The following is a 9,108-nucleotide window of genomic DNA, read 5'->3' on the forward strand; positions in this document are numbered from 1 at the left end:
TTAGATTTCCAATGCCAAAGACTTTCAGCTTTTCAGGACACAGCCTGTGAGCTGCCCATGTAACACAGCGCCTGCATGTTCCTATCACATGCACAGTTTATATTTATTCTCCAGAACAATTTAAATACGGCTGTATTTGTACCAAGCATGTACTATATCCATGACATGTAACTATGCCACTCTGAATTTTAGGATGTTTCCTTCCAGTTTCATTTTTGCCAAAAGGCTTGTGAGTGAAGAAGAAAGCCTCATGTCTGACTTGTGGCAGCAGGCCAGCTCCTACACACCTTTTGGTCAGCTGAAGTCTCTGCAAGGAGATAACATCCCTGTATTTGCTGGTTCCACAGCTTGGGTGTTACACGCGTTCCCGCCCAGCTCATCTGGAGCATGTGTCACCTCAGTGTCTCCACTGCAGTCAGAATAAGTTGTTTACTAACCTGTTTTTTCAGGTGTTTGAGTTAAGGCAACTCCCCCTGAGGAAGGTTTCTGGGGAGAACAACAAAACCAACATCTCCTGATTTTAATCTGCTCCTTCTGACATTAGCCTAAGGTATCAGTTTAAGGAACCAAGCCCTTTGCATCAGTTCCATACAGTTGTTGATTTTTTTTCCTAAGTTTAGTAAGTTCAATGAATGCCGTTCAGTATCAGATATTAGTGCCTGGCATAAGCTTGTTCATTCAGGATGAAACCTGGATCTAATTTTGCTTCTGGAACTACTGAAAGTTAGACAGACTTTAGATCCCAGTTTGTTAGTAATAAGAATTAAATAAATTGCATACTAGGTTATTACTAAGTGGAAGATGGAACAGAATAAATAAAAAAGGAAAAATAATGAAGATGGCAAATGAAGGAACAAAGCATAGGAGTCAAATTAGGTATTTTGGGACAGAATTGTATGAAAGCAGCAGATGTAAATCAAGATGAGTCTGAGAAGTTATTTCTCTAAATTTCACTTGAAAAATTCCTTTAAATTGAGCAGTATATAACTTAACACCAACACTTTTGAAGAAGGCTATGTAAAAAACCCAAAAAAGTACATTTATCTGCAAATTCCTACTGAAAAGGGAAAAGATGCTCTCACAGAAGCATCAAAGCTTACTTTTGATATTAATTTAGTTTTAAAGAGAGACAATCAGCACAATGTAATCAAATAGTGCTAAGAAATAGTAGAAAAAGAGATGAGCAGCAAGTGAAAGATGTCATCAATTTAGAAAAAGAAAAGTAATCTAAAATAGCTTCTGAGAGAAGAATGGACTTAGAAAGTTAACACTACAGGAGAACACCCAGAGCCAATGCTTTAATTCATAGCCAGCGTGCTGTTTTCCATCAATTCTTCCTCACCGTGTTGGCTACCAGATCCCCTGAGGTGGGAGGAAAATCTGATGTTGAGCTGACGCCTGGCATCACCTATAGCAACCGCAGGGAATCAACAGGGCGGCGACAAGGGCGATGGAGCCAGCGAGGAGGCACCCGTCTCAGACTCCTGCATTTATCAAATCCTCCTCAGACATGCCTCCTCTGCGGCAGGTCACTGCAGCAGATAACCTCACCTTCTGCTGAATTTGGACATCTCTATCCCATCACTGCATTTACTAAGCAACAAACAAACAACACGCCAGCTTGGAAGCAGAAATGGAAGCGTTATACCTGGTAGGACCGTATGATTTAAACATGTCTGGGAGCCATACAGACAACCTGCAATTATCAAACTGAGGGTGTCACAGGCTGTTTAAAAGACAGATGGCCTGCATTTCAAACCCTTCAGAAAGGACTAACAGCATTGTCATCATGAGAAAAGGTTCCTTAAAGTACTATATTTCTGCTGGTACTCCAGTTTTATCCCTTTAAGCTCCCCCCCGCGCCCCCCCCCCCCCCCCCAAAAAAAATGCCGAAAAACTCATAACCTCACTCTCTCTCAATGAGAGGATCTCATCAAATATGACTGAGTATCTATGAGCAGATTCTTATCCCAAGCTTGAGTTTTTCCACTGTTGGGAGATGACAAGCGGTAGGAACAAACTCACAGGAAAATACACTGTTTAATCCTGTATAAGGGGTGATGAAGTGAACCTATAGAGCCATATCCAAACATTTATAGATACAAGCCTGGATGCACAAGAGCAATTAGGCTTGCATACTTGGGAAGACATGTTTGTGGAGGATCTTTTCAGTTCTATAACTCCTGTGAAATGACCACTGGTACCCAGCTGCGGGTGGAGACAGATGCTGGAAAAGCCATACCTTAGTGTGTCTGAAATGGAAACAATCCAAGTAATGATTTATTCAAGTGCATAAACTTGAATCTTAAATTTAGCAGCATTTCACCTTTTGACCTTGAATTTCACATTGCCTGAACCAGTCTGACTTGAGCCTGAACAGCTACAGAAATGTTTACAGCCCTTTGCGGCAGCAAGATTAAAGAAAGCCTTGCCTGGATCTTGAAACCAATGTCTGGGGACGGTTCAGATGCAATTGGCACTCAAACCAGTTTGACTGGAGTTTCCTCGATGCAGATGTTCACATGTTTGCCTTTGTGCCACCAAGCCCCAGGGCGGCCCAGAGCACCCACCCCTCAGCACCCCACCTTACAAACAGGGCAAATCCTGCTCCCTCCCAGCCCACCACCAGGTGAAGACGTAGGATGCTTAGTATGTGGAAAGATGTACACAGCAGATTTTGAAAAACAAACAAACAAACACAAACCACAAAACAACAACGACAAAAAAAAACCCTCTCCCAAGATTTATAAACTTAAACCTCTACTCAAAAAAAATCAAGCACATATTTTAAATTCTATGTGCTTCGTTTAAATGCCAGTGCCCAGCAGGCAAATAGATGACAACCGGAATTTATTACCTACAAGTACCAATACGAACTGGCTCAACAGTTCTGTTTTGTTAAGCCCCATACTAGCTATTAACAGATTTACACTGGGGTTTTTCTTCATGTCTAAGTAGAAACTTTGAAGCTGTGCCAGAAACTTGTAGTCGTTAAGCTGGCAGGTGGGCAGGCGGAATCCCTGAGCATTGCAGTTTGTTCACCAACAGTCACCAAGGACCACCTGGCTCTGCATCTGAATATACCTACTGTGAATAAAGTCAAGGTTTTTATAATCCCTGCAGGTATCCCTGCAATGTACTTAGTGTGTTAACAAAACACCAATACAGAAACATTAGCAAGCTAAACATCAACTATTTCATTACTTCAAAATGAGTTGCTTTCTCTCTTCACCAGGACATATATTCATCAAATATTATATTTCACCAATTGTTATACAATTACTAGTAAGTTACACTCTAATTACTAGTAAGTAACACTCTTACACATTCCCAAAAGGGACAAAAATGTTTCAATATCTATATGAAGGAGGCATTTTTCCAAGACCTGTTTGTGCCAGATATGGTTCTTACTGAAGTAAACAGAACTTGTAACACAAAACCCCCACTTATTAGCTATGCTCTCCATCTCTTCGTTTGGTTGTCTATGCAATGTCGCAGCTCTATTCTCTAGTATGTTAACATTCAGGTAGCTCCAGATAAATTCAAAATCAATTTTTAAAAATATTTTTAATACAGGTGAGGGTTCTAGTATAAAGTCAGCAGGTTAGAAGTCCATATTTGTTCTATTAAAAATACGTTAGAATTATTTTAAATATTCACCTATACCATCCATTCAGATCTGGTACAGATACTGCCACTAACCATGCTGTTTATCCAGAACCCCTCAGGATGGAAGGTTCTAGAAGTCCTCAAGTTCCACCACATGCTCAAAGTTTTATTTATTAGTAAACAACATTTCTCAAAGTAAATACGTACTTTCATGTACAGATTTAGGGACAAATGTGAGAAAGCTAGGTCACACATTGTAAGGTTACTTACCAGCTATAAATGGGAGGGCTCGCTTTTTCACGTGAAGTGCTGAAAAGCCAAAGGCTTGCTGCAAAGATTTGATGTCCAGTATCAACACAAGCAAATGGTCCAGCTGCTACCCTGGGCCACGGAAGCATTACAGCTATCTCCTTACCGCCTCTCAAAGGCACAGCTTTAAGACCACTAACCTGATCACTCGTTTCAATGGGTTATCATAGTCCAAGTGGCATTGTCCAGGCTTTAAGAGCACTGACCTAATCTCTTATTTCAAATCACCAGAGGGGAAAAACAAAAAGAAAAAAGTCTAAACACCTGAAGGAACCAGCTCTCGCACCACCCCGCCAAGCCCTCTGGTGTTTTAGGTTTTACTAGAACAACGGAGGTCTGGCAGGTGCAGGTAAGTGCCTACCCCCACACAGGTCCTCACCCCTGCCCACAGCTCCTCAGGGCTCGCACAGGGCTGATGAAAAGTTGATTTACTCTTTGCAAGACCCTCGGCAGATCTTGTGCAACTGATTTATATCCAAATGCTGATGCTTCAGTGCCTATCGGCAATCAGAGCCTCAGGGAAACCTCTGACATACCACAGGAGCAGGAGCAGCAGCACCCCTCTTTTGAAATACTCCTGGCTGCAGTTTATCCCCCTGTGACAGTTCAAATGATTTTTCAGCTTGGAGCCTGCAGCTAGCCTAGGATGGAGACATCCATCCCTGCTCCTCCTGCAGCCCCTTCCCCCAGGGGTTTAGACACGGACAAAGCTGGAGGCAGAGCCCACACCACACAGGGGGTGGGCAGTCCTTGGGTGCCCTGAGCATGTCAGTTCCCCACGAGGTGAGGAAGATGGTGGTGCCAGGTTTTTTGCATTACCCTAGCATTGCTCTTGTCTGACAATTTACTTCTTACGGTCAGAATTTTGCATTATTCTTTTTTTCTAAAATATCCGGAACTCTGCTATTGCATAGAGCTTTCTTTCTGTGTTTTTGCCATAGGCCTTGCCCTCATCTCATTACTTTGCTTGCTCCCCTCTGCCACAGATTTCCAGCCAGGCCAGGGTTCAAGTCAGTCTTGCAACAAGGCTCTTATCTGAAATACTACTTTCTCCTCATGGGTGTTTGTCCCATGGGTTTCCCTTTTCCCACCACACAGCATCTCCTCAGCCCACTGCTGTTTGACCCAGTCCCAGGGGAGCAACCATTGCCAGCCTGAAGCCATACAAGGACCTTATATTGGTGCTGGAGCAGCCTGTGGTCACCAAGCGTCCGGCAGCCCTGCCCGGGTGATCCGGCAGCTGCCGGCGTGGGGCCAGGCCGGAGGAGGAGGGCTGGCCATGGGACCTCCAGCTGGCTCGGGGCAGGGGGGGGCCAGATGTGGCATGCGGGCTGCCAGCTGCAGGGCCACGTGGTGAGAAGAGCCTTCCTCCCCAGAGCTGTGGTGGGGGAGAAGTTTTGGTCCCCCAGCTCCCAGGGAAGCGCTCCATCGGCATGGAGGACTGTGGGGACAGCCAGTGCAGCCAAATCCTGCGTTCCAGCCAGCTCTTTCTGCTGTGCCAGCCCGCCCAGCACCGCCCAGCACCGTGGTGCTGGGAGCCACAGCACTGCAAGTGCCTGCAGTCACCCTGGGCATACCGGCCCCTCAGCCCAGCCCAGACAGGGCTGCCCCTGTGCCACAGGGGAAATGGCTCACAGGCACCTGAGAAGGTAACAGGTACCTCGGGAGCCCAGGTGGCAGTTTGGGAATGGGCATCAGGCCTTAGAAATCCAGCAACCGACCTCAAAATGCCGTGACCTGGCATACGGGTGTTTTTAAGGAGCAGGACCTACGCACCACCCGCCTGGTTTGCTGTTGTTTCAGTACCACTTGCAGCCTGTTCAATAAGCCAGTGATGCCCAGTCACCAGCCCTTGACAAGCATTGCTGAGGGCTCACACACTCGGGGAGGGGAGAAAGGAAGGAGGAAGAAACCTGCAACTTACTTGCAGTCGTACGCTTTTCCTGTGAAGTTGTTATCCCACCACCAACTCCCTCGGCTTTCAGAAAATGTCTGTGCTTAATCCCTGGTCCTGTTCAATATGCAAAATACCTTGCCTTCAGAATCTCATAATTTAATCTCCTTGGGATAATTACTACCAACTAGATTAATAGCTGGCAAAGGTCAAGTTATTCAAAGGAGGATTTCCCCAGGTTTACAAAAAAAGTCTACTTGACCTTTGACTTGTTAGCTGCAGCATGTGATTGCTTTTGCAACTGGTAATCACTGCCAGGTGGATGTATAGGTATGTATGTCTGCATCTGTATATGCACACACACCCCTTTCACATCTAGAAAGGTGAACTGGAAATGGCCATCTTACTCAAACCAATGACATATGATAACACATCTGGTCACCTCCAAAGTAATGTTAAGTAAAATTTATGTTCCTCCAATGCACTTTGTATACATTTGCATATATTAAATTAGGCTAAAGCTTACTAAGTAGTGAAGGGAAGGGAGTTCGTTATTTTTGTTCTCAAAAAAATTGGTTTTATGTGACCATATTTTTGCATGTTTGTCCATCCCCTAAATTTGAACCTGTCCCTAAACATTTATTCAGTAAATTGGCAGACACTCAAGTTACTACAGATTTCATGAAAGCAGGGAGCCAGTAAGAGAGGAAGGAATGAAATGGAGACAGCAGAGAGAAACAAGAACCTTTCCATGGTGAGACAGAAATTTATACTGAACAAACTCTTCCCAATTCTACTTCTCACCTGGCTATGCTTTTATTACATGGCATATTTTAATTATCACATATTTCTGCTTGTAATTCAGTTGCTATATTTCAGAACCAGAAATCTTACTGACTTAAGTTTGCAAATCTGTTGTAAGACAAGATAATGTTCATAAAATCCTAAATTGCTACAATCCCGTGTAGGAGCCTTTATGCAGACCTGAAAATGGGTCACAAAAATTGAACAGGGTGGCCCCGAAAAACAGCTGGCTGCTATTGCATCTCACCAATAGAAAATGCTCAAAACAGGGCAAACTGTCTTCACTGATCATTTTTCAGCCTATACAGGCTGAGAGACTGCAAAAATTTTGTTCGGAGGAGAGGCTTAAGCTCAAGACTTCAATGCTGCTCTGATACTTAAATCCCATTAACTTTGTTATTGGGAAACCAGGTGCAATAACAAGTAATGTTCTCCATCAAAGTTTAAACAATGTATAGGAAAGTCTCCGTTTCCAGCCATTCATTGCCTATACTGGCAGGAGAAATCAAGGATTTCTATCGCAAGAGCATGGACAGACACTAATAAACTACAGTTTCATGGCCTGATAAGAAAAATGAATCTTGGCATAATTTTTCAAATGACTATTTTCTCCACACCCGGAAGGAGCCTGACAAAGCCCAGCTGCAGAAATACAACCCCCTCACCTTCGCAGACCTGCAGTCCCGTGGTGCTTTCCCCTGGGGCTCATTCCCCCCATGTGCCCCAGCAAGGGGACCTCCCTGTACCCCTATGTCTTCTTCTGACCCCCACACCCCCTGCCCCCAGGACCACTCATGCTGTACTTATGGGAGCTGGTCGGCAGGCCCAGCCTCTTGCTCCTGGTCACTCCCTTCTGCTTTGTGGCCAGGAAAGGACATTTGCAGTATTTCAGCGGTGCCCCTCAGCTACAGCAGGGAAGCAGTGACATCAAAAGGGTAACTCACAGGCTGAATGTGTTAGAGCAGTAAAATGCTAAATAAATCGCCCCTTGTCCTCTCCAAAGAAATGAGATTAATAATTACATTACTTTTCTTTGTATGTGGGAGAGGATCCATCCGTGTTTATCCACCCCGTGGTGTCTGGGAAAGCAGCACTGGTATTTTTGCTGGCTTGTCCCCTCTGCCTCGCGACGCCCCAGCCGTGCCCCGTGCATTCCCCGCGTGCCCGGAGCAACCGGGCAGCTCCAGGGGTGTGCACCCCTGCATCACCCATGCATCCCTCTTTCTGGGGAGGGAGCTCCTTAGCCAGATGCAACAGGAAAGTGCTTCTGATGTAGAAGAGAATAAGTCATAAGCAGCATTTCAGTTTGAACATTTTAATGATGGAAATGTGTGTATTTAATAATCCTCTGCCCATGATCAATACATAGATACTACTAGGACATAATGCAATAGCTTCTTAGCACTCTGCATAAATACTGCCCAGCATTTTGCAAGCTGAAACAGAGAGAAATGCCTTGGCTGCCTCTGGTAAAAGGCTTAGAAGTTGGGTTTTTTTAAGAGTGGCCAGATTGCCTCTGCACCCGTGGGTGTGGAAATGTTTCCAGCTCTTATGTGTATACTTGTGTCTTCATTTAAACCATCCAAGATCTGTGTTACTACTACTACTGCTGCTACTACAAAAAAATGCTGCTATATACAAGCCACACACCAAGAAGAGTAGGAAAAGGCAGATACATCACACAACTTTAAATTTGAGAAGCACTGTTTGTGTTGCTCCTTCAAGTGTACTCTGTAGCTCTGCACTGAGCTAGAGCATTGCCATTAGTTTACTAGCTGTTAAAATGAGGACACACGGGGGGGAAAATATTTTCATCTTAATTATGATCCTGATCTTTATTGCAGAGCCATTTAGCAACTGTGAAAGCCAGCTTGCCAAACACTTACAGTTCATGGGTTTGAGGGACTGAGGAGACAGAGGAGCAGAGAATTAGGCCCAGGGGATTCGCTGGAGGAGACAAAATGCATCTATTTCTATGTGGTGAAAAGGCCCAATATTTTAATGTCATACTGGCTCAACCGTGACTTTTTTTTCTTGGGCTGGAGAGTGTCTCCCTCACACTACCCATGACCTTTAGCCCTACGTAAGGCTTGGGATGGATGCCCACTTTTAGACTAGAAAACTGATTAATAACACCAAGGCTGGGGCTTGACTAGCACCTCATTTGCCTGCAATGCCACCTCCAACTAGTCTTGCTGCTTGGCACGCAGTCCCACCGCTACACCAGGCACACAGCTTAACCCTTGCCTGCAGAAGAACAGCGATGCCAGTAGGGTGTTTTGGGGGGGACATTGTTTTTTGGGTTTTTTTGTTTGTTTGTTTTTTGGTTTGGTTTGTTTAATTATTATTTTTATTTATTATTATTTAAATACAGCTATAATGCATCCCTAAGGGAAGCAGGCAGCGGGGCATGGAGAATTCCCGTGCTGCCATGAGCACAGCTGCCCCTGCAGCCCTCCCCAAGGGACAGCGGGCGCCTGTGTCTGTCTGTC

Source organism: Tyto alba, unplaced genomic scaffold (genome assembly GCF_018691265.1).
Source record: "Tyto alba isolate M040663 unplaced genomic scaffold, T.alba_DEE_v4.0 Super-Scaffold_22, whole genome shotgun sequence".
NCBI classification, from domain to species: Eukaryota; Metazoa; Chordata; class Aves; order Strigiformes; family Tytonidae; genus Tyto; species Tyto alba.